Source organism: Podarcis gaigeae, assembly GCF_964106915.1.
Source record: "Podarcis gaigeae genome assembly, chromosome: 2".
Taxonomy (NCBI): Eukaryota; Metazoa; Chordata; class Lepidosauria; order Squamata; family Lacertidae; genus Podarcis; species Podarcis gaigeae.
Genome location: NC_139679.1, coordinates 85571767 through 85597607, shown reverse-complemented (window position 1 = coordinate 85597607; position 25841 = coordinate 85571767). Strand labels below are relative to the sequence as shown.

General features: G+C 44.4%; 1 long non-coding RNA gene across 1 annotated transcript in view; it reads left to right on the top strand.

The window, feature by feature from the left end:
* Positions 1-25166, top strand: part of LOC310839043 — a 51920-nt gene extending 26754 nt beyond the window's left edge. Inside the window, exon 3 of the long non-coding RNA XR_014561306.1 lies at positions 22567-25166. This is a non-coding gene — a long non-coding RNA (uncharacterized lncRNA). The remainder of the gene's footprint in view (positions 1-22566) is intronic.
* The last annotated feature ends 675 nt before the right edge of the window (positions 25167-25841 follow it).

Below are 25841 nucleotides of genomic sequence, written 5' to 3'. Positions count from 1 at the left end.
CCAGTGCTTGATGCCCTTCCAACGCGTACATTGCAGCTGACAGAACATGAAGGAATGGTTTATGGCAGGGGGATCATTTTTTTTAACACTCATGCTAACATCTGTCCAACGGAGCCCCTCATTAATGATATGATGGAATGATTCCGTAAAGACTTGAGAAGTTTCAGCCATCATCACCAAGCTGATGATATAGTCAGCATTTTCGCTCAGCTTGGAAGAGATGGGAGATGGTATTGAAAAGGCAGTATTAAGAATTCTATCGTGGCCACAATCTTGCCCATTGTCATATGGTGCACAGCAGGCATTGTGGTGAAGGGAAGATACCAACACAAAACCAGAAACAATACACAGCAATTTCTAAATGTGTTAAACTGAAGTGCAGTACAATTCCCTAAAGAGTTGCTTGTTCGCAGACTGCTGTTCTTTAGTTCATAACATACGTTCCTATAATACACAGCTGTGGAAGATACGTTTGCATCCCTCTGAGGTCTGCAACCACATTAACAAATGCTCGTGGTGGAGGCTGCAGATGCTCACAGAGGCTGCATAGTAGTTCTCTATTTGCTGCGTTTTCCTCAGGTCGATTTGTGTACCCTGGTCCTCTGCATTTTTACACTGAAGTAAGCCTCATTGATTTTTATTCAAATGTAACAATGAGTCACAGTAAGATTTGGACTCATCCTGGGTGCTCCCTCTAGTTCTCTGTGGTGGCCAGTAGGAGTTTGGAAGTCCCCCCCCCCATTTTAGATTAGCTACAGTTAAGCATTATGCCCCAACCATCTGTGGTTAGTCATAACTATGGTTACTTGAAACAAGCCAACTTCAAACCATGGTTTACGAGGTTTCGACTAGCTACGGTTAAGATTAACCACAGTTTAGGGCCCAGGTACAAAACTAAACTGTGGTTTGCTTGAAATCAGAAGCAAAAGCTTACCATTTTCTCCTTGTAGCCTTGCAAGGAGAGGCCAAGGCTCTCAGATGAAACAATATACCCATTGTTTATCGTTACATGTATTGGTTCTTTGAGTTTAGTGAGGATTACCATAAAGCAAGTGTGCATTGGACTGCAGACTATTGGCTTGGTTCTGTGTATGTTTACTTGGAATTTAGTCCCACTGAGTTCAACAGGACTTATTCCTAAATAAGATTGCAGTCTTCACTGTACAAAGAATGTGTTCACATGTTATATATTCATTGCTTTGGAACTCATGGCAACCAGAGTAAAAGTTGTGCTGGTGACCCCCTCTAAAGCCTCAGCTACTGTTCACATGGCTTTAAAGTGCCCTTTGCCTGGTAATGAAAGAACAAGTATTTCCCAACTTCCCTGTCAGGGAGGTCAGTCTGGGAGTGACTTCTTAAATAGCCAACAACTGCCACCACATTTGATTTGAACTCCCAACTCTGCAGCATTTTGTGAAGAAGACACCAACTGCATTCAGCAACCTTCAACTTAAGAGTTACCAACCAGATATTTTAATCAGCCAATCAAAGGTATGCTGTGAGATAGCACAGTTATTCAGACAATCTCAAACTTCTAATTTCAGATTTTATAGAGTGTTTTAAGATAAGTGAGTGGGAGAAATGCCCACAAAAGAAAAACAAACAATTAATTTATAGGTAACCACACACTGACCCTATTCCTATGTTACTTTCAGAAACTTTTTAATAAAGCACAACAGAATCCACATATTTGCAGAGGTGCACAGGATGTGTTTGGAAGTTGAAGAGGCAGAATTCCTCAAGGCATACAAGGACAAAAATCATACTAAAAGCACCCCTTTTTATGCTACATCCCATGGGGGGAGGACTGGGGATTGCACTCAACTGTGCTATCGAAAAAGCCCAATGCTGGATGTTGCACGTTTCCCATTCACAGAAACTAAGGGAAGAGAGCTGTGAATTGGGAAGAATCTCCTCTTGGGTTCCCTCTTGGAATTATCTAAGGGGAAAACACTGTCTTGTCTTGAGTATTTAGGCAAAGATCAGGATCTATATGTTTCCTTTGAGGCAAAGGGTGCCTCCAGACCATCACTATTTTTGAGGGGGGTTCAGGTTGCACAACATAATACAGGTGGTGCAATTATAGTTGATTAGGAGGTATTGTGCCACAAACCTGTTTCCGTAAAAGATCAGACTTTTGAAATGAGGAAAGTGATGGGGGAAATGCCCTGGAAAGTGTGGGATAACACTTGCTTCAACGCTATGTCATCTAACCTCACAGCAAGCAGGTCAGGATGAACGCTCAATAAACAGGTAACCTCATCTAGCCTCCCCACAAACCAGGAGGAATGCTCACCAAATAGGCCAACGTCATGCCATGTTATTTAACACCTGCTTTGATGCAATGTCGCCAACTTCCCATGCAAACAAATCAGGATGAATATGCCAAACCCATCTAGAATCTTTAAAGGGCAGAAGAAGAAGAAGAAGAAGAAGAAGAAGAAGAAGAAGAAGAAGAAGAAGAAGAAGAGTTTGGATTTGATATCCTGCTTTATCACTACCCGAAGGAGTCTCACAGCAGCTAACATTCTCCTTTCCCTTCCTCCCCCACAACAAACACTCTGTGAGGTGAGTGGGGCTGAGAGACTTCAGAGAAGTGTGACTGGCCCAAGGTCACCCAGCAGCTGCATGTGGAGGAGGGCTGGACATAGCTCTCCATCACAGCTCAAATCTTGGTTCATGTGTCAACAGGCAGAGCCAAAGAGCCTGGCCCTTCAGCCATCCCTTAGTTTAAGATGACTGGGCAAGTAGATCCTACAGTCAGTTAAATGAACTCTGGATTAAATTGGTTTCCATTTTGGTACTTAAAAAAACAACAACACCTTTCTGCCTCTTATGCTGTACATGCACACCTACACGCTCTAGAGAAAGAATATCAGCTTCATGGTATTGCATGCCAGCAATGCTAATGCTTTCAAGATTCCTTAAAAGTTTATTTATGCATTTCAAAGAAAGAAAGAAAGAAAGAGGTATCCCCGCAGCCTTAAGTAGATGGGTGCAGATGGGTTCCAGAACTTCTGATTTGGGGCTTTGCAGTACATTGGTTTCAAGTTAAGGAAGAGGCAAAACATTAAATGCTATGATTGCAAGATGCCTAACAAACTGCAGGAAATAAGAGCTAAGTCAAGAAAAGATCTGAGTTCCACAAAGAGAGCCCCGTGGTCTGTGCAAAAGAGAATTGGGCTTCAGCCAGTGAGTTACTTAAAACATACAAGAAACAAAGACAAATGATTATGACCTTGAGATAAAACTGCATTACTCTATATCCAGAAAGTTGTCAGTCATCTGTATATGAAACATAGATTCATATGTTTACTTGCCCCACTGACGTCTGTGGTTTTCCTTCCCTTCCCTTCCTTGAATTACAATCCCTGTATAATCTTGCCACTCCGCTAAATCTCGCTTCTCTGTTTTTGTGTGTTTACAATTTTACTGAGCATTTTTTTGCTGTATGGTGAAATTGCACACTGCAGTGCTAATATTGAATATAGGTGGGGATCTGCCTTATCAGGGTGTTATAGTGCCTTGGAAAGGTAGGCACTATGTTGCATTCAAACCAAAGATTGGCTCTGTCAACAGTAGGTAGGGAAATATTTGGGCAGTGCAGAGATAAACTATCTTTTCTGCACCCTAAAAAGGCAAAAAGGCTGTGCATCTATACCAGGGGTCAGCAAACCTTTTCAACAGGGGGCTGGTCATACAAGAAATATGTAAAATAACTAAGCAAGTAATAGACATCACCCCAGAATTGGCCCTACTAAACATCTTCCAAGACAACAACGCCCATTTACACCACAAAGAACTCATAACCCACCTGCTCTCAGCAGCCAGAAACATCATAACCAGACACTGGAGAGACCTGTCAGGAGTAAGCATGGACCAATGGTACCAAATAGTATGGGAAACAGCCCTACTAGAAAAATTAACTAATAAACTGAAACTGACACGGGGACAAACAGAAGAAGACGCCTTCACCCCGGTATGGCTCCCCTTTATCACATACACAGCCCAACAGGACAATGACAATAATCCAACAACAGCATACAAATCAATATGGCTAACCTGATCCAAAACACCCACCCACCTCACTCACATACGAAAACAAAGATCACCACAGCCAATCACAAGCAAACAATCACACCCTAAGCCAACCCCAACCTCTCTCACCACCAAAGGAACACAAGTGAACAACACAAGCACGCTGACACCAAACTCTACATACATTAAACATAATAGAAACACCGCCACCCGACCCCACCCCCATCCATCCTCCCTCTCCCCACCCCCTTTCTTTTCTCTTTCTGTTTTCTTCTCCCCCTAATGCCTCAACAAATGAAACGGATTTGTAAAAACGTTACATGGAAGAAGAAGGAAAAAAATACGAGGCACTACACTTCTGTAAAACAAGAAAATCCTTAATAAAAAATATTTTAAAAAAACAAAAAACAGGGGGCTGGTCCACTGTCCCTCAGACCTTGTGGGGGGGCGGACTATATTTTTTTTGGGGGGGGAATGAACGAATTCCTACACCCCACAAATAACCCAGAGATGCATTTTAAATAAAAGGACACATTCTACTCATGTAAAAACATGCTAATTCCTGGACTGTCCATGGGCCGGATTTAGAAGGCAATTGGGCCAGATTTGACTCCCAGGCCTTAGTTTGCCTACCCATAATCTATACACTAAAATGGCATGTCAGAATAGGGCTTACATAAATGAAACCCAATGCATGTAGACCAAAACTGCATGGCCATCCCCAGGATTTTGGCCTGCACACATTGGATCTTTATGCATATATATGTGTTCCAATGTGCCATCCCTGTGTGGACAGCTGGTGGTTGTAGAAGCAGCCCATCTGCCAGGGAAGGCAGGGGAGTGTGTGTTCCCATTGACACCACAGGCCAGATGTGAGGGGGAAATAGCATGTAATCCTGCTCAATAATTTTAACAATTGCAGGGATAGGCAACTGTCAGCCCAAGGCTCCTATTGGACATTCCTTGGACTCTTCCGAGAAATGGAACTTTTTAATCACCCTGTGTTAAATGCTGAGCCCACAGCCCTGTCTCTTTAAGAATTTGTGTGTCTGCCAAAACCCCTTTCTGCCATAACAACAAAGCAGGCAAACTGCAGTGTCTCTGAGTTTTTCTGGAAGACATGAGAGACATTTTCCAGGAAATTGTCATCCTGCCTATATATTGGGCCTCAAAAAACACCAAGTATGATTGGATGCTTGCTTCTCTGTCCCTCCTGACCCAGTCAATCAGTGCCCCCCCAAAAAAACTCATCATAAAAATGGAGTAGTTTTAATATTGCCTCTGTCTCCATGCCTGAAAAAGCCCCGCCAATTACCTCAGCCTCAAAACTGGTCTTGTACATTTTGGGTGCATGCAATAATATTACGACTAGTTGCCTAGTTGCTGAGCTTAAGTTAGGGACTGTTACAGTGTAAGGATTAGGTAGAAACAACTGTTTATTTCCTTTTAATGCAGCCTCGTATTTCTCCTTCTCTCTTATCTTGAATCCTTTAATAAATTGTTGAATTAGACGCTTGAAGTTGACTGAGCAGCTACTGCTCCCTCGCTGAATTGGCCTAGCCCGAGTGTTGGCTGCTGGTGTCTCAAAGAGAATTAAAGGGAGATGCCTATGTCTGTGCTGCCTCTCCAAAAGATTGCTGGTCTGAGCTCCTGTGTGCTCAGACTAAGGCAACACACTTAGGCAGTGCTTCTCAGCCTGGTTTGCCTCACAAGGAAGGTGAGAGTGTAGTCTCTTCGCATACCTCTGTGCAGATGCTTTGGGAGGTGCCTTCTTCTTCTTCCAAACACAGCTGAGACACAGTCAAACGTTCCACAATGTCTCTCACCTGGTTAATAGCAACAAAGGACCCATCTGTTGGAGATGCACATAGGAAGACATTTATCAGAGTTTCTACTACTTTCAAACTGGGGGAGAAAGGTGGTTAAAGAATGCTGTCTCTGGGAAAGAGCCAAGGCCCAGTGTTGCGGCTCTTTTTTCCTAGAGCCATTCCAAATACAATCCCCATTTGATTTTTGATTTTGTTGAAGTTTTTTTTTAAAGCCAACCAGGTTGGTGGTACTACTGCTGCTGCTCATCAATTATTATTTACACAAGAAGAACACTACTTGTGGCTAAGGACTGGCAAACCTGCCAATTTCATTTTCTGTCATTTCCCCCCTCCACATCTCCAGTTTGTGGGTTAAAAAAAGAAAAATGAGAATTCACCAACATTTTAAGTGTGATTTTCTCCTGTTATATGCACATTTTTCTATGCATTTTTGCAAACCAATCTTCCCTAATTTAGTCCATTTTTGTTTGTTGTCTTCACTGTTACATGCATTTTGTATATATCACTTGGCTAGAGAACTACTTTGCAAAATTCATAGAAGAAAAATTCAAAAGGACAGATATGTTTCAGTTTGCGTATGGTTTTGGAAAGTGTGGATTCTATAGATGTCCCTTGAACCGAGTTGACATTTACCCTCATCGCTGCCTCTTGCACCTGGCTGCACAGGTGTTATGTACTGAGTTGAATAGGATCCAAACTGCAGCAGTCTGATTGGTCCTAGAACAATAGGATCCAAATTGCAGCAGTCTGATTGGTCCTAGAACAATAGGATTCAGAATGCAGCAGTCTGATTGGTCCTAGAACAATGCAGCAATATGATTGGTTGGCAGGAACCACCCAATCATGCTCCAGATATAAGTGAATCCACAACCTGATTGGCTTACAGTAGAATTCCAGAATTAGCCAATCATGTGCAGCCCATTGTGTAAAGAATGTATATAAAGCAGATACTTTGAGGGGACATTCATTCATTCCTCCTCACCACTATGAGCTGAATAAAGAGCATGAAATCACTTTGCGACTCTGAGTATATTTCAACAGCCAAAGTCCAAAACGACTTTGGGTCACCTTCCTTCCGTCCGCGTCCAGGGGAGAAACTTTGCTGCACAGTCAAGGGAAGCCTTCCAGGACCAAACTCAGCAGAGGCGAGTTTTAACTGGACTTTAAACTGCCGAAGGAGTCAGTGGGGATTGTTTGAAGAACTGGCCAAGATGTGATCTTGCTTTGTAGGCATGAGGCGCTTTGTGTGTGCTGCTGGGCTGCTAGAAACCTGGGCGCACTGGAGGCCAGTGGGCTGTGGATTGCAACAGATGGGCTTGACTGCTCGAGGCACAGTTTGGAAAGAAAGCTAACTGTCTGGGCGCTCACCCTGGTGGTTAAAATGAGCTTGAGCCACCTTATCTAATCTCTCTCCTGATATTTGCTGGGTGAAAGCATTTATTGCATCATGTTACTCCCTGAGTACTTGCTGGCTGCCCCTGCTTTGCGAGTGTGTGTGTGTGCTTGTGCCTATCGATGCAGAGGGCGATAAGGAAAGGAGGCCTCCCCAATTTTATGGATCAGTCAATCCAAACTGGTCTCACTGGCAGATGGAGCCGCGCTTGTTACCTGTGGGCAGTGTGTTATCAGGGGTGTAAATCAGCAGAGCAAAGCTCTGTTTATATACATAAATTGCCCCCATCTGACAGTTTTAATACTGTCCTGACTCTTTTACCCTGAGCCAGGGGATAGACAAACGGATCGGCAGCCAAGGTATTGGGAAGCCAAGCAGCTGACTCACAGAGAGAAAGGGGCCTGGCATTCTTTCAAGCCTGGACTGTGGCAGCGAGTTGACTTTTCTGCAGGCTTGACCACTGATGCATGTGTGCACCCTGGAGGGGGAGAAAGGCTGTTGAAATAGACCAGTCAAGCAGGAAGTCATCTGTTCTCCCTCTTTGCTAAATTAGTACCTGGAGAGCCAGTGACTATGCACAGAAATGGGGAACTGCGTCTGTTTCCCTACGGACATGATTCCTAAACTGAAGGTTTGGTCGAGGCGAGGGCAAAAAGCAGCAGTGCGTTGCTTCATTGCAGTGAATTGTGCAACTTGGAAGTTAAATGTCTTGCCTGACTTGTCTTGTCCTCCTCCTTTTCCTTCAAGCGCTCTCCCCACACCTCCATAAAAGCTTTGCAGTTGCCTGTGTTCGCGCTGAAGGAACTTTCCAGATAGTCATTCATTCCTCTATATTTGTTACACTGGTTGCCAGGGTGTGTATGTGTGTGCCCAAATATACTCTTGGTTTGGCAACTCCATTTCAGAGGGACTTGCATTGTTGTTGTTGTTTAGTTGTTTAGTCGTGTCCAACTCTTCATGACCCCCTGGACCAGAGCACACCAGGCACTCCTGTCTTCCACTGCCTCCCACAGTTCGGTCAAACTCATGCTGGTAGCTTCGAGAACACTGTCCAACCATCTCGTCCTCTGTCGTCCCCTTCTGCTTGTGGCCTCCATCTTTCCCAACATCAGGGTCTTTTCCAGGGAGTCTTCTCTTCTCATGAGGTGGCCAAAGTATTGGAGTCTCAGCTTCACGATCTGTCCTTCCAGTGAGCACTCAGGGCTGATTTCCTTAAGAATGGATCAAACCGATCCATTCTTAAGGAAATGGACTTGCATTATTCCAGCAATAATTTGCAATATGTTGTTATGGAGAATGAGATTCTGCTGCACCTCATGCATCTCTTGTTATGGGTACTGCAGTTCGGCCCAGGGTAGCTTCCCAGGTTCCCAGGTTCATGTTTTATCTCCCGACAAACCATGAGCTCTAACCAAAGTTTGCCCTATGGTTTAGAGGGCGTGATTGTCTGGAAGAGCTAAACAAGGAGCTCGGGTCCAGATGACATGCTCAGGTGAAACGTGGCTCAGCTCAGTGCAATGTAGCAGCAGAACAACTGGGGAGGAACAAAGGGGCTGTGATCTGCCCTCTGGGAGCCAGCACATTTGCTTGTGTGCACTAAGCCATGGTTTGGCTTAGTGCTTTGTTTTCCAATGAGGACAAAACGAAAGTTTAAACTTTGGCATCCGTCCTCCCCCACACTTTGTGCTGATTCAGTTTTGAGTATGCCTGTCGCTTGCCAGAAGGTTGACTTTTCAAACATCATGGGCATATGAACTTTGTTGAGGTCCCACATTCTCATCCAGCAAAGGGTTCAAGTGGTGGTCGTGGATTGCCCTGCAGCCACATCCTAGACAGCTCCATTAGTCAGATGAAGTAAATACTGGCACTCTCTTCAGCCTTCCCCAGAACAGGTGATCAGTGCTATCAAACCACAAGCATCATTGCCGATAATTCCACCCACCCACTTTTCTGGAAGTGTGCTAACAGGTACACTGCTGCATGCTTTTAAATTACATTAGTTTTCCTTATTTACTGTTGAGCAGAAATCGGAGTGGGGAAAATAGGTTTCTTTAAAAGCAAAACAGAAGAAACCTAGAAATAATTGTAATTAGAACTGAATTTTTTTGCAGCCAGCCTGACAGCCTGCTTTGACAAGTCTCCTGTTCCCTGAAATGCCCTGGATAGGTTTTTCATCTTTCCTCCAGAATATTTTGACATTTGTGCTTTCCTGGCTCTGTTTCTGAAGCCCAATGGAACCTGCAGCCTAATGAAAATGAGGGTCATTATTTTTTTCCTTTCCTTTTGGAGGATAATAATAGCTTTGACAATATAAAAAAGAAATCAGAATTAATCTGTTTACTCTAAGCTGTCTGCTTCCTGACCTGGCTTCAGCACCTGAGGGGACAGAGGGAGAACAAATTAGGGTAAGATTTAAATAGAAAACAAGGAGAGTGTGCCGAGTGCACTCCCCTCCCCTCTTAACACACACACACACAAATGTTCCACCCAAAAAGCACCAAGCAGAACACTCAATAATTAGTTTCCTGCATCAAGCCAAAGTTTAACAGCAGTCAGCCCAAATCAGAGCTAGCAGATCAATCAAAACCTGTTTTGCTGAGGCATTTAGATTGGGCAAAGGTGTCCCTCCACCCAGAGAGGAGCCAACTCCTAGGGACTGGTGTCCCTTCAGCCCCCCCAATAAAATATTTGAGAGGGCTGCCCCCCAGTTGATGAGCACTGCCATTCAAATGGTGTGTGTGTACCACGTATTGTGATCAGTTTTGTGAGGCAAGGCTTATCAGCTCCCCCCAATATTATATTCAGGTTGGCACCCCTGCTGCCCAGCCCTGTCAAGTCCCCAGCAGACTCCCATTGGATGCCACTGGCATCACTTTGCCAGTGCAGAGCTCCCCCTTCTATCCAACAACTGGGTGAGTGGAAGAGCCACTGGCTGGATCCCCAGGCTCAGCCTCAGAGCATTCAGCCAGGCTCAGAGCATTGTGGGAAATAAAATGGGTCCCTTAGTCTTGCCACTGGTGCTGCTTGGATTTCTGGGTTCAGAAATCTGTTTAAGGTGGAGGCCCAACACGTGAAGCAACTGTGGCTTCTGCTAGAGTATTAGGGTTCTGCCAACCACCCAAAGTTGGAAATAATGCTATAGTTCTTTCCAGTTTGTTCATTCCTGATTTTTTCTCTCTCTTTTGACTTCCTAACTTATATTATTTTGTTGTTATTGTCTGTTTTTGTTGTTCAATAAAATAATATAAAAGAGATGAATAGTGCCGATGCTGACCCTTTGACCCTAATTTCTCTTACAATGAGAAGCAGAACAATGGAGGTAGATGACCTTCCTATTTTATGTCCTTCCACCACCCCCACCACCCAAAAAATATGGTATTGAGAGATATACTGCCTCTGTACATAATGGATCCATTTATTTATTCATAAAAATATTTATATACCGCTATTCATTTTTCAAAAAATGGAGTGGTTTCAAACAGCGATATAGAAAACCATACAATTAAAAATATATTTGAAAAAGTTAAAAAAAAGAAATTAGCACTGTATTATGGGAAGTATGCATTCTTCATTGCCTGCATGAGCCCAGTGGAATAGAATAATTCTGAGCAAGTGTTTAAAAGTTGAAAGGCATATGCTGAATCTCTGTTGTCAGAGTATTCCACAAGACTAGGCTGATGACACTAAAGGCTTGGTTCCTTCTTGCTGTCAAAAGAGCCTCACCACCTCGGGGAGCTAACATGGCTCATAGGGGTTGAGAGTGTCAACCTCCATGAATTTGATCTAATTTAAATAACCAGCAGTTATGTGGGTGTTGGGAGGGGGTGCAGACCGCCACCCCCAGAAACCAGTACATCCCAGAAATCCCAGATAAACAGTTTATTCAAAAGTATAGAAACAGGGTAAAGAGTAGAAACAGCAAGTAGGCATGATCAAAATTATAATAAAACATCAAAACCAGAGTATCCTTTAGGCAGAACTTACTCTCCTCATGCACTCTTGGTTTGGGTGGCTTCTGATGTCCGTGGCAGGATGAGGGGTCCAGAGGGCTGATGGTAGCATTTCATTTAGGTGAGATCTGATTGAAAGGTCCAGTCACAAGATGGGCACCTACTTCAGGGAAGTGAAGGAGCTGCGTGATGGTGGTGGGTAGTGGAAAACAGGAGAGGGAATGAAATAGGGTGACCCCTGCCAGCATCTGGAGAGCACTGGGTTGGCAAAGCCTGGCTTAATGTAATCCCATTACATTCTTGGAGATGTCTTGTTACCTTTTACATCTCCTCACAAAAAGGCAGCTGTGCTTTTACTACTCACTGTACTTCAGCCCACCCCTTGATTCACTTCACTCTGTGTCTGGCTGAACAAAATATATGCTACCTTAGTTCGGAACTTGCGTTGTGGGACAATGTGGGGCCTTTCAGTGATCATAGAGGGATAAGGAACCTTTTCCAGTTCGAGGGCCACATTGTCTTCTGGGCAACCTGCCATAGGCAAAAGTGGGAGGAGCAACAAGCATAAATCTTACCGTCAGCTGGTTTCTATACACTCACAGCCCCTTCTCTATCCTTCACCCAGGCAACCAAGAAATATTATCCGAGTCCCGGGCACATTTCATCCAGGCCAAAAGACTCACGGCGAATGCAAAGCAGGTCTGGTGAGGGGTGCAGCTGAGGAGGCTGTGTGGCTTTGTGAGAGTCCCAAGGGCCAGAGATAAAAGGCCTCAGGACTGCATTTGGCCCTCAGGGCTGAGGTTCCCCACTCCAAATTAGCGCAAGAGGGAATGCAAATGCAATTTAATGGGAAGGGACCCTTTTTCTATACCATTTGTGTCATGTCTTTGGCCATCACGTCTGGGACTAAAAAGAAGTTCATATCAGAAAATGAGGTAATGAGGGAACTTGAATCCCAAGAGGCCCATTTGGCTTTTTTTTTTTAAGTTAACACGAAGACATTCCTTTTCCAAAGGCATTTGGAGAGGTGAGAGTTAATCTTAAGCAGTGTTGTGTAAACTTGTTTTCTTTTTCTTTTTAAAAAATAGTTATATTATTGTTTTCATTGTTCTACGGATTTGTAACCTACTTCTTGATAAAGGAAGGTTGGAAGTCTACCAAATAAGTAACACAGAGGACTGGAGTCCAGCTTTTGCACGAGAACCTCTGAGTTTGAGTTATGAACTTGACTCTGGGAAGTTTCTTGGGCTGATTATGAAATAAATGGTGGCTAGATTTGGAATTGAAATACAGGGAGCACACAACTGCCTGTGTGCAAGTCCAGTTGACTCCAGTGGGACTTAGATCTGAGTAATACAAACCTAGAAGTACACTGTCACTGTTCTTTGTGCCACCTGCCCAAACTGCCTTAGACTAATGACTAAAAGACTAAGTGCTGCTCTTTGTTTTGATACTCTGAATAAGATGCAAAAACTCCAACGAGAGCAAGGACTCTTCACAGGAATGCAATGGCCTCATATCTTTGGCCATACATCTTAACTCATAAGGAGGTCCAGCGCCAAGGGCCTTCTGGTGGTTCCCTCACTGCAAGAAGTGAGGTTACAGGGAACCAGGCAGAGGGCCTTCTTGGTAGTGGTGCCCGTCCTGTGGAATGCCCTCCCATCTGATGCCTGACTTTTAGAAAACATCTGAAGGCAGCCCTGTTTAGGGAAGTTTTTAATGTTTGAAGCTTAATTGTATTTTTAATATTTTGTTGGAAGCCGCCCAGAGTGGCTGGGGAAACCAAGCCAGGTGGGCAGGGTATAAATAATAACTGTTGTTGTTGTTGTTGTTGTTGTTGTTGTTGAGGAATATACTAGAACCTTGCATGGTTGCTTCTTGTGCTAATCCTTACCATAAGCAGAGGACATCAACCTTCACCTAGCTTTCTGCTCCATTTAAGACAGTTAAGTTGTAATCCCACATGACTTCCCCCAAAGAATCATGGGAGCTGTAGTTTCCCGTCACAGAACTGTAGTTCCCAGCGCCCTTAAAGCACTGAATGGCATAGCATGGATCAGCCGTCTTCAACCATGGATAAGATTCTCCCCCTATATGGGGACCTTATGAGGATTTCTTTGTATGTGGGCACTGTGCCTGCACATGAACGGATTGTCCCACGAAAGTGCTATTTTAATGATTATTGATTAGCAATAATTACAGATGAACTGTAATTACAGTGATTGCTGATTTCCAGCTGGCTCATATACACTCCTAATCAGCTGAGGAAATAATCACTCCTTCCAATAGCAAATGCAGGTGCTGAGTGCTGCCAGGATTGAAGCCAAAATGAGAAACAAGAGGGGGAGGCATCAGCATGCTGGGGGAGAACTCTGAGAGGTCTCTCTGTTTATTTCAGAGCATTTTTAGCCCAACCGCCATCCACCAATCCCAGGGTGGGTTTCAAAAAAGGTGTGTAAAAGAACTAGAAATAAAGATTTAGTTGGTTTTCTTTTAATGATATAAGCAAGAAGGCAACTCCCTAAAACAACAGTCCCATGAGAACAGAGCAAGCTCACAAGCAAGAGACAGAATATTGACTATATTAAATTGAAGTAATTTGGTTTGATTTGTAATAATTTGGAAATTAATAAAAATAATAGTAATAAACAGAATATTGACTGTTGGGAAAGAAAAATAGAAAAAAGAGCAGGAGGCAGGGGGCAATAGAGTTTCCACAAGGATAGCATGGCTGGCTACCTCTGAACCACTCCTGTTAGGAAGCGAGGATATACAGCAATGTTTTCTTGCCAATCCCACTTGTAGCAGGGCTTGATCCATAGCTGTCAACTTTTCACTTTTCTTGCGAGGAATCCTATTCAGAATAAGGGAATTTCCCTTAAAAAGAAGGGGAAAGTTGACAGCTATGGCTTGATCCCAACACTCTATTTGCTGGGCACCCGATTGGGGAAGGACCATACATCCATGACAAAGCATCTCCTTTGCATGCAGAGAGTCCGAGGTTTGAGCCCCAAAATCTCCAGGCAGGATTTGGAGAGTTCTCTTCTCCAAACCCCGGAGAGCCTCTGCCAGCCAGCATAGACAGCCCTGAGCAAAATGGCCCAATGATCTGACTCTGTATAAGACAGATTCCTACATCCCTTCAATGCTGGCTGTCCCTCTAGCAGACGCCGCAACATGCTGGGGTAGGAGGGAATGGCGAGAGGAAGCTGTGCCCTCCTAGCTGCATGAGGATTTACCGTCTCCCTCCCGCCCCCGTGGAAGATGATGACATTCACATGGATTGACCCGCAGAGCCGCAGAAGTCCAGGTGAAGTCTTAAGGTGTAAGTCCCCCATTTGGACGAGCTTGCTCTCGGCTTGCCCTCGTCGGCCCACAATGGTGCCTAATGCCTTTTCAATTTGGCAGCCTGATGGCAGCAGTGAACCAGCAGCCAGTGGGCTTGTCAAAGGCATTCCTTCACTTTAATCCTATTGACAGAGGCTGCTGCCTGGAACAGGAACTGCAGGGTGAGCCATGTCAACAGCAGATTCTTATTACAGATAATATTGATGGGGCCTTTACTTGAATAATGAAGGGAAGAGCCCTCTGCTTTGACGTTTGTCTCCAAAACCTAGAATTACCAAGAGTTTAAACAGCGGAGGGGAGCTTAAGATAGTTGCATCTTAAAGGATCTGCTTTCTTGTCGCTTTCAGGGCTGGGGAAAGGAGTTTAGCCCATACGCCGCAAGCTCCGCACTGACCTTTTCACTCCTCTTAATAAATGTTACAGTTAAATAAAGTCTGATGGATTTTCCTATCTGCTGTAATGTGTTATCCACTTTCCAAAAAAGAAAGCTCCCAAATCCCTATTTAATATCAGTGTTACTCATTATCTTTGTTAGCTGTGGGGCAAAAGGCAGGGCAGGGACAAGACCACTCAGCCGGCATTATCCGTGGAAGTTCTCACCACTGACTCTTTTTATATGGGCAAGGCTCCGGGTGTTTTATTTGGGAGGCAGTGAAACCAGGTTTGCATCAACCAAGTCACAGTTTGTTGTGAAATTCAGTCCAGAGGCAGCACCAAATGGTTGCCTTGTCCCATCAGTGCAAGCATTTCTTGGAAGCACCTCCGTCTTATCTGGATTGAACTACAGTTTGTTGGCTCTCATCCAGTCCATTACCAAGACAAGACAATGGCCCAGCACTTCCACTGCCTCACTTGAAGATGTAAATGACAAGCAGAGCTATGTGTCATAAGAATATTGCTGACAATGCACTCCAAAACTCCAGATGACCTCACTCAGCAGTTTCATGTCGATGTTAAATAGCATAGGGGATACAGTTCAGCCCTGAGGAACTATACCCTTCTTTTTACAAGAGGGGAAATGATGACAAAAGAGGGAGGAGACCAAAATATAGGGAATGGGGCACTGTTATTTGTTAGGTACTCTTTGTCCCACCTGTTTCTTTACATGGCAATGGAGATGGGGTGATGCAGAGAACACAGTAGCCTGTTTTGATGCAGATAACATATCCAGAGAGACGTCTACTGAGCCGAGAGGTGTGCACTTCACAAACCCCTGAAACCACAGAAGGTTTCACTCTACTATAACTGCCTGCTAGGACTGAGTTTGGGGCAGTTAGTCCAGAACTCAAAATGGCTTATAGACCACAAGTGACTGGTCTCCAGTGCTGTCATCTGCTCTTCCAGCTTTAAGAAATGACTGAATTGCAAACAAACTGCCTTCCCTCCCAGTGGAGATTTATGCTTTCTGACTTCCTGACGACCGAGGTGTGGCATATAAACTACTCTTTGCTTCTCATAATAACTGGGGACAATTGAATAGGGCTTGCCTTGACGTCACCAAGTCTCCTTGTACAAGGCGTTCGCGTCCCAAAAGGAATAGGACTGGGGACTGGCTGGCTCGAGGGAGGGTTTCTGAAAGGACAGAATGGCTCTGTGCCACCTGGGGCCCAGGCTGGCTGGAAGAAAACCGAATGGTTCTGATTACTCCTTTTTAAGAGAGCAAAAGTATTCAGCATTCGGGACACAGAGGGGCAGAAAGGTTACCTGTTGAGGAGCTTGCTGGGAAAAATAGCACATGGAGGTCCTTCTGAAGCCCAGCCAAACTCCCATTGATAGGTTTGGAGGGCCAAAGACAGCTGCAACAACCTGAGCCTCTCAACCAGCATTGGGGGTGGGGGTGGGGAGCTTGTGCAAAGCTGAGGGCAACTAGGAACATAGGAAGCTGCCTTTTACTGAGACAGACCATTGGTCCATCTAGTCCATTGATGCATCTCACAGTGCACACAATGAGTGTGTCAGTATAATGTTAATAATGACAACTAGGAAACACAGGAAGCTGACGTATAACAGTATATGGGTCCATCTAGCTCAGTGTTGTCTATTGACCGGCAGCAGCTCTCTGGGGTTTCAGACAGGAGATATTCCCAGCCCAGCCTGGAGTTGCTAAGGGTTGAACCTGGGACTTTCTGCTTGAAAGGCAGATGCTCTATCACTGATCTCTATGGGCCTCTGAATTACAGTCCTTCTCCTACTGCCTTAAGGAAGCAGCAGGCTCGGGCACCAAAGGTCCCTGCCCCACAGGACTGAAAGAAAACAACCTGCCTGCTAGCCTGGGTTTAGGAGGGCGTTTTTTTTCTGGGCACACGTATGTGTTTTTCAGTCTGCTGCAGTGTTTGAGCAGCAGGAGCTCATTTGGACAAGCTCAGAATTTGGAGCACAGGGAGGGGTGATGGCAGATATTTCTTGATGTCTTCTTGACAGCCTCTCTGTGCTACTGCAGGACTCAGTAGTGGCATCTTAACAGTCAGGGCCAGCCCACCCATGAGGCCAAGTGGGTCAACTGCTTCAGGTGGCAAGATCCACTGGGGTGGCAGATCCTGATGTTGAGCTTTCTTACACACACACACACACACACACACACACCTTGTTCCTGATGTAGCTCTTCCCTCATCCCTTCTTCCCTGGCAGAAGGGGGGACACCATTTTGGAGTTTACCTCAGGTGCTGGCCCTGTTAACAGTTTCAGGTCTTCATTTTGTCATTTTTCTGGATGTCTCCCTATTCCTCTCTAGTCAAAACCAGAATGCCCTCTGCCCCATTGCAATTTCTATGTATTGAGGAGCCCTCCAAGGGTGTACTGTCCTTTGGGATGTGCTTCTGTGAGTGTCAAGGGGTGCTGTGTGGAGAAAACTGTGGGGTGAGGTGAAGGTAAACACCTGGCACTTCTGCACACCACAAGCAATGCCAAATAGATTGGCAATAGCCAATGTGGTGCCCTGGAGATATTTTCTAGGCTACAACTCCCATCATCCCTGACTAATCAGAATACAGTGGTACCTCGGGTTACAGACACTTCAGGTTACATACACTTCAGGTTACAGACTCTGCTAACCCAGAAATATTTTCTCAGGTTAAGAACTTTGCTTCAGGATGAGAACAGAAATCGTGTGGCTGCAGTGCGACAGCAGCAGGAGGCCCCATTAGCTAAAGTGGTGCTTGAGGTTAAGAACAGTTTCAGGTTAAGAACGGACCTCCGGAACGAATTAAGTACTTAACCTGAGGTACTACTGCTGGATCAGACCAGTGGGCCATCTAGTCCATTATCCTGTCCTCAAAGTGGAGAACCAGATGCCTGTGGGAAACCAAAGAGCAGAACATGAGCAGAAGAGCACTCTCTCCTTCTGTGGTTTCCAGCAACTGGTATTGCTGCCTCCAACTGGGGAGGCAGCCCATAGCCATCATCTCTAGTAGCCATTGATAGCCCTCCTCTCCATGACTTTGTCTAATCCTCTTTTGGCCATGCTGCTGGGGCTGCTGTCAGCTGGAGTCCAGCAACATCTGGAGGGCCCCACTTCGGCTTCCCCTGAAATAGACTTCTGCCGCCGCAGCAGCCGTGACTGTCTGCTTGCCGTGGATCGAGAAACTCTCACTTCTCCCGACAGGTGAGAAGCACTATCAAAGCTGAGCATCTTTTATTTCTCTTTCTCTCTCTTTACATAAGAGAAATGGGATACACGAGCTAGCATTTATGTAGCCTGAAATTTGAGAATTGCCAGCAATTTAAAAAAGCAATATTCCTAGCATAGTTGGAAAGCTGCGAATGTATTAAGTAACATTTTGTATTTCCTCCTGCCAGGGTTCTAGTACAATTATCAGATCTGTGTGGATTAACCCTTGGATTTAATAGGAATTTAGCAGCTATTTAATATGTGTGACACTATCCTTGCATGTAATGTGTCAGTTCCTTTTTTTTTATGCCTCTTGCCTTCACGTAGCCATTCTGAAATATAATGGTATAGAATGACTGTGGAGAAAGCAAAGTTCATTGGTTGTGCTGTGTGTTCAAACTTCCATAGTTAGCATAATACCCAGAATATGCAAGTCTTGGCTTCATTTGAAACATTATATAGTTGATAAGGAAGTCATGCTATAGTGTGTGTGTGTGTATTCAGTCACTTAAAAAAACAACCCTCTACATAATTAGCCTGCCAGATAAGAACAACTGTGACTCTCTCCATCAATGTATGTGTTTGATTTTTTAAAAGTAAAGCTTTAGATTGTACAGATGCGTTTCAGAGATGAAGAGCCACGTGGCACTTTAAAAGGGGTTCTAGTGACTGATCATCTCCTTTAAGTACAAAGCCCCCACAAAACTGGTCCCCGTGCCGAATTGGTTCTCATAATAGATTCTCACAGAAAATGGAAAATGTACTAATTAAAAAGAATGCTGACAAGGGAGAATTCTGATGAGAAAGTTCTATCTGGAGCTTGTTAATTGCAGGGAAGGGACTCCCCCCAGTTTCATAGGAAGGATTGTGGGGGGGGGATGCCCTAAGAAGCCAGAACCTCAACAAGTCTGAGCCAAACCTCTCCACAGAGTTCTAGCACTGATGTGAATGAAGCTGTTGAAATAATTTGGGTTAAGGACATGAGCACTTCCCTAAACTGATTTTAGGGACCTAGGAAGCTTCCTTCTACCTAGTGTTGTCGTCAGTGGTGGTTAGTGCCCATTGGGGCTGGTGGGGAGAAGGCAGGGAGGCCAACAGTAGGTGGCGCCAGAGCCAATGACAGGTCTGAGTCAGCATAAGGCAGCTTCTATAATCCTCTTGCTGTGGTTACATGAGGTCCTTCCTGATTCCATTGTCCCAGCATAGCCCCCTTTCAGAGCTATCTTTCCTTATTCCCCCATGAACTGATGCTATTCTATGACTGTGCTGGACTGATTTATAGCTACTTCCTGATGTCTTCTGTAAGTTGCATTCCAATGTCCTAAATGTATCCATCTTACTGTATTAGTCCCAATCAAAAGCTTGTGGTGCTCATTGCCTAATATACCTGCAAAGTATTCCCTAACGGTCTTAAGAATTCTAGTTGCAGAGATCGTACAGAATTCTTCTTCCTCCTCCTCCTTTTCTTCTTCTTCTTCTTCTTCTTCTTCTTCTTCTTCTTCTTCTTCTTCATTACAACGTATGAAATATAGGTTACTATAATCTAGGGGATAAGAAGGGTTCCTTTGCATAATATTATTATGTTCCATTGGCAAGTGTGAGGTGGAGAATTCACTTTGTTACTAAGTAGATATAAATTGCACACATCTTTTAGCACACTGTTTTGACCAAAGCTTTGCAGGGCAGGATATTTCCTGTGAATATCTTGCTTCTAATATCATTTTGAAGATATGGTGTGCAGCAGACAAAGAGAACAGAATGGACTTTCTCTTTAAATGAGGAGGACCCAACTAACTCTTGGTCACCAAGAGTTTCTGCTTTGCATTCTCTTGCCCTCCCTCCCTCCCTCCTCCCTCCCTCCCTCCCTCTCTTTGTGGCTGTAGCTGGCAGCCTGCTACTTCTTTGGGTACCCAGTCATGTTTTCCTGCATTCTCCCCCCAATGGAAAAACCCAGAATCCCTTAGGATGTCTCCGTATGCTTTTCTTCCCGGTATTTTCGTCTGGGAACCACAAAAAACGCTCAAAATCTAAATAGCAGGAAACAAAATGCAGACCTAGAGCACACTTCAATACACTTGCTGAACTAAAGCACAGTGCAAGAGGGATTTATTTGTAAATAGAATATGAAGGGTGTTTATTCCTTATTGATGAAGTGATTTATTGCACGAGGTCATACAAGTCATTAATAAAAGCATATTGGAAGGAAAGTTGCACCAGAGAAAAACTGTTGGTTTTTTATGTCCTGTTAATTCCAAGTCATGTTATTTTTGATGATCTGACATGCCAAGCTCCCCTCAGTTATAGGTAATAACATTTACTGAGTCAGACTATTTGTCTATATAGTCCAGTATTGCTTACTCTGACTGGCAATAGCTCTTCTAGGACTCAAACAGAGGTCCTTTCACAGCCTTAACAGAGCTTCTTTTAAGTTGAAATGCAGGGAATTGAACCTGAGACCCTTTACGCTGGGATCAATTAGTACCAGACAAGATGAATGGAAGGAAATGGCAGGTTTTAAGGGTCTGTGTGTCTGAAAATGCACCATGGGAGTTGGCACACCGTGCATCTGACTTCTCAGGAGTTGCAAGCCAGCAGCATCATTAGAGTCCATTCCAAATTCTTGGTTGCTGAATATGACCAGATGGAAATGGGTGTTGGCTGTGCAAGAGCAACAGGTGGAGGATATTTTAAGATTCTCATCTTCAGACAGCAGAGGGAAATAAAGGGGGAATAAATGTGAGACACTTCCAGGCATCTCCTGCCCTCTTACTTCCAAGCATGCCCACCTGGAAATAAAGGCCATTCCATGAGTTGCTTTGGAAAGGAGTCTACCACGCCTGGGGGAAGGCTGAGCTGCTGCCCATGGGTTTTGGAGGTTTCTGGGAGATCTGACAAATAGAAACAGGAACCAGATGGGATTCGCGGCTGCTGGAAAGGAAGAAAGATCCATAACCCATGTTGAAAAGTGAAGACACTTTAGTTTTCTTTTGGAAAGATTCTTCCATTGGTAGTCGTTTTCAGATCCCCCCACTCCCCCCTTGCTTGGCTGAGCAGCACAGGAGATTTCCTGTTTATTATTATACAGTGGTGCTTTAGTGGAGAGGCCACTGGGTTCTTCAATGGCCCGTGTATTTTATTTTTAGGAAATATTTTCTTGCAGAACAAGAGTCACTGTATGCCCTTTGTTTGCTTTATAGTATTCTTCATGTCGTCGGCTTGTCAATCCGTGTCCTAATTTCTGTCCCCTTAGGCATTTTGCATGGAAATGAAGCACCGACTTGCTGTTTGTTCCAGGGGCTTGGACAGAGATAGCAATAAGGATAGCAATGGATTGGTTGTAGCTCACTTCCTACAACCAATTCACCTATGTTGAACATGTGGGCAGGGGGTTGTGCCCACCACTTCACCTCCCACCTCTGCGTCTTTATCTGAACCTCTGAACAGAATCAACCTGTGTATAAGCTCTGTGTATTGGCTCTTTCTGGCTATAGACTGTGCACTGGTTCTCTTCAAAGCTTCAGTTATGGGTAAGATCCTATTCAGAGGTTCAGCTAAAGCAGGAGTGGGGAACTTGCAGGTGCTGCTGGACTATAACTCCCATCACCCCCTGACCATTAGCCATAGTGCCTGGGGCTGATGGGAATTGGAGTGGAACAAAATCTGGTGGCCCCCATTCCCGGATCAGAGCAAGCCAGAGGCTATGGTCAGCCTTCACACTTGCATTCAATGATGATTTGTCACCTGAATTCGACTTTACTCTTCTGAAACACCTAAACCCAGTGCCCTAAATATGGACAACAGCCTATCCCGCCAAATATGAGAAGAGAGGGGAAGAAACATTCTTCTGAAGGTTGTTACCCCTTTTTCTAATACTGTAGAGAGATGGGGAAATTGTTTTGTTCACCAGAGAAAGTTAAACATGACCAGGTTCAATTGAGCTTAATAATGTATTTCAGGGTAGTCAATGTTTCGAATAGTAAGGGATGGTGGCAGTTGTAGTCCAAATTATCTGGAGGATTTCCTGGAGGAGCTGTAGTCCGAAATATCTGATTTTCTAGATCCATTTCAATCAGGATTCAGGCCTACTTTGGGCACAGAAACTGCCCTGGTCGCCCTTTATGGTGACCGTTGTCAGGAGAAAGACACGGGGAGTGTGAGGGTACTGTGTGTTGTGTTGTTTCTGCTCCTACTTGGGTGGTGGGCTCCAGAAGATGGTGTTTGGAAGATATTGCTCTGCCCTGTGGGTTCTCTGGTTTGGGATACTGCAGTGATTGGTCTTGTCCTTCATGCTGTTTAACATCTACATGAAACCGCTGCGTGGGGTCATACAGAGTTTTGGAGCACACTTTCATCAGTATGCTGAACACACATAGCTCTTTTTCTCCTTTTCATCTTCTGCAGGTGAGGCGGTGGATGTGCTGAACTGGTGCCTGGTTGCGATAATGGACTGGATGAAGGCCAGTAGGATGAAGCTTAATCCAGATGGGACCGAGATGCTGCTGAAGTTCTTCTTTTTTGCTGCTGAAGCTTTTTGTTGGCTTCTGCTGGTCCTGTTTATGGTTATTGAAATGGTTTTATTGAAATGTATTGTTTTGGTTATATGTCTAGGGATGATGGGAGTTGTAGTTCAGCAACATATAGAGGGCCAGTGGTTTCACACATCTGTTTTATGTTATGCCTTTTTTGGTGCTTAATCTTTTTGTAAGTCACTGAGAGATATATTTTTTTTTTGCAGTGAGCAATGGATAAGTCCAACAATAGAAAATATCAGTTAAATGTTAAATGACCTTAGTCAATTTCCCATTTTACATCCTTGTGAAGATTCTATAGTTGCATACACACCACACATTTAAAGTACATGGCTCCCCCCCCCCAAGAATCCTGGGAACTGTAGTTTACCCTTCACAAGACTACAATTCCCAGTGCCCTTTTCCATGGACCATGGTCTCCACTTCCTTGAGGAATGACTTCCAGGGGGTGACCCAGAGGTCCTGAGCAATGAGATTTTTCTGCTATTTTCCAGATCTCCTGATCCTTCCCCTATTAAAAACAACAACTAATGTCCCCCGCCCTTTTTGTTTCATTCAGTCTTGCAACAACCCTATTCCATTGAATGAAAGGTGGAGTATGAATGTTTAAATATAGAAAATAAGTATTAGCCAGGGTTCTGTTATTTTTATTTTGCAAAAGGAGAAGTGAAGTTCAGAGATCATAGCCAAGTAGCAGCTGGGCAGGGTGGAATCATGCAATTTCTCCACTACAAGTCTATTTTAGATACCCTTCCTGTTGGGAAGCTGTACTCTGGAATATTCCTTAATAAATATTTCTTGGGAAGTTCTAGCAATGTATTGGCTCCCCGGAACAATGAAACACATGCTTCAGTTTAAGCTAAAGAGAAACCCCCTGGTTGTATCAACTAGGTTACTTAGTAAAAAGCATGTGCTTAAATACTTCTCTAGGCCTGGGGTGGGGTGAGAACTGTTTCGTGCTGAGCCCCATTGAGGTGGCCACACCCGTGACCCATCCTCGCTTAGCACCGCTTTGTGGAAAAGTCCCTTGCCTTTGCACACTGCAGAAAGATGTTACGAAATCCTGGCCCTGACAGAGAGCAGATGCATTATTGGGAAGCCCTCGGGTCACAAGAGGGCTAATAGTCACATTCCTGGCTGCAATGGCAAAAGATTTACACCCCATGCTCACTTGCCTCACCCTGCACCAGGCTGAGGGCTCCGGGCCTAACCAGCCCCCTTGGCTTTAATTGTTGTGTTAATGGCCCTTTTATTTGAAGCAGATCCCCTGGCTTACAGAGGAGAATGTCATTATGTTGTATTTTAGATGTATTTACATTCAACTTGCCACAGGGATAACATTCTAATTATTTTCTATAGCTGACAGCACTAGCGTCTGCTGGTATTATAGACCCCCTTAGACCTGATTACATGGTCTGTTTTTCTTCAAATCACCCACAAATGACACTGTGGAGCAGGTTTATTATCGACTGGCGTACCTTTGCTTAACACGGCCCGCTCCTGAAACAAATGCACAGAGAAGGTAATGCATGTTTGGAGCTTGCGTCTTTGTCTTCAGGAAGGCAGAGGGGCTTAGAAAGGTTAAGCCCACAGTTAACCTCCTCTTCTTCTTAAACCTTTAGCACATACCCCGAAAGAGATGGAGGCACCACTGCACGGTCTTGCGTAGCACACTTCCTATATCAACGGCATCCCACGGCAATTGACAAGGAGGGCCGTGAAGCCCAGAGGTAGCTAGTTAAGTCATAAATAACAATAGCAAGTTGTAAAGTCGAAGGGAAAGGACCCGAAAGGGTGGTGTCAGGTTGGTTTAGATCACAGATTAGGAGGAGGAACCTTCAATAGGGCAAGGTGACAACTGATAGGACAGAGGAGCAGTCACATTTTAGAAGAATGGCTTCGGTTTTTCTTTCTTGCCCCTGCGAGAGGGTTAACAGTTGCACTGTGTAATTGGTAATGGCTGGAGATAAGAGGCTCAAGGAGCCTTCAGACAAAGGCATTAAGAGATGTCAAGGTGACAGAAGATGGAGGTCCGTTTGAAGACTTCTTCAGTCAAGGGTGATGAGGAGGGTGTGGCGCCTTTAATAAATAAGGAACACGAGGAAAGGGAAAGAAGAATCTGGGTTGAAATGTCTATGGTGAATTGATTGTCCCTTCCAACTATGATTCTATGATCATCTATGATTGCGGCTGGCCTGCTTGAGTAGGTTAAAGGCTAGCAGCATGATCCTGTACATGCTTATTCAGAAGTTAAGTCTCATTGTTTCCAGTGGGGCTTACTCCCAGGTATATGTGCATGGCATTGCAAACTCAGATTTGGTATAAGCAGGAAATACAATTGCATCCTCTTGTTTGGGCTCATGTGTTTCCAGAGCCAGCATGAGATTTCTCAATTAGAAATAATTATTTGTTTTTTTTAAAAAAAATCTTTTTAGAAAACAACAATGGTGATGTGTCATTCCGGAATTTCCTGACTCTAATGAGCCCAGTAAACGAACCTGTCTCCTCCCCCCCCCCCCCCAGTGCTTAATATGCAATTGTACAGTTGCATGTGTAGGCTGACTGGGGATGAAACGCATTAGGTCATGATGCAAAATTCATGTGAAATGTTCGAAAAAGATCTATGGCCAGAAGATTAGAGCCTGATCTTCAGATTTAAGCTCTATGGAGGTCAAAGGGAGTTACATACAGCAAGCGAGTGAAGGATTTCAGGTTTCCCCCCTATATCTTTACCTGAGGAAAAATGTTGGCATAATCTCTGAACTGAATATTAATGTAAGCGTGAGCATAAGAGTAGGCTTTAATACAAAAGATATTGTATGTGATAAGTTAATGAAGCTGGAAATTGGGGCAGGGAACCAGATGCTGTTGGACTACAACTCCCATCATCCCTGGCCATTGACCATGCTGGCTGGGGCTAATGGGACTTGAAATCCAACAATATCTGGAGGGGCACATGCTCCGCAGCCCTGCTGTTGATTGGCAGGAGTCTCCAAAGTGTAGCACCACCTTGCTTTGCTTAATACTGTAGCTGTCTAATGGTCCATATGTGAGAGAGTGGCAGGAGAGGCACTGTTGTTCTTTCAGTGGATCTAGGTCTGGGAAGCCAGTATATGGTTCCTCACAGTTCTTCCTTTTTTCTTCTTT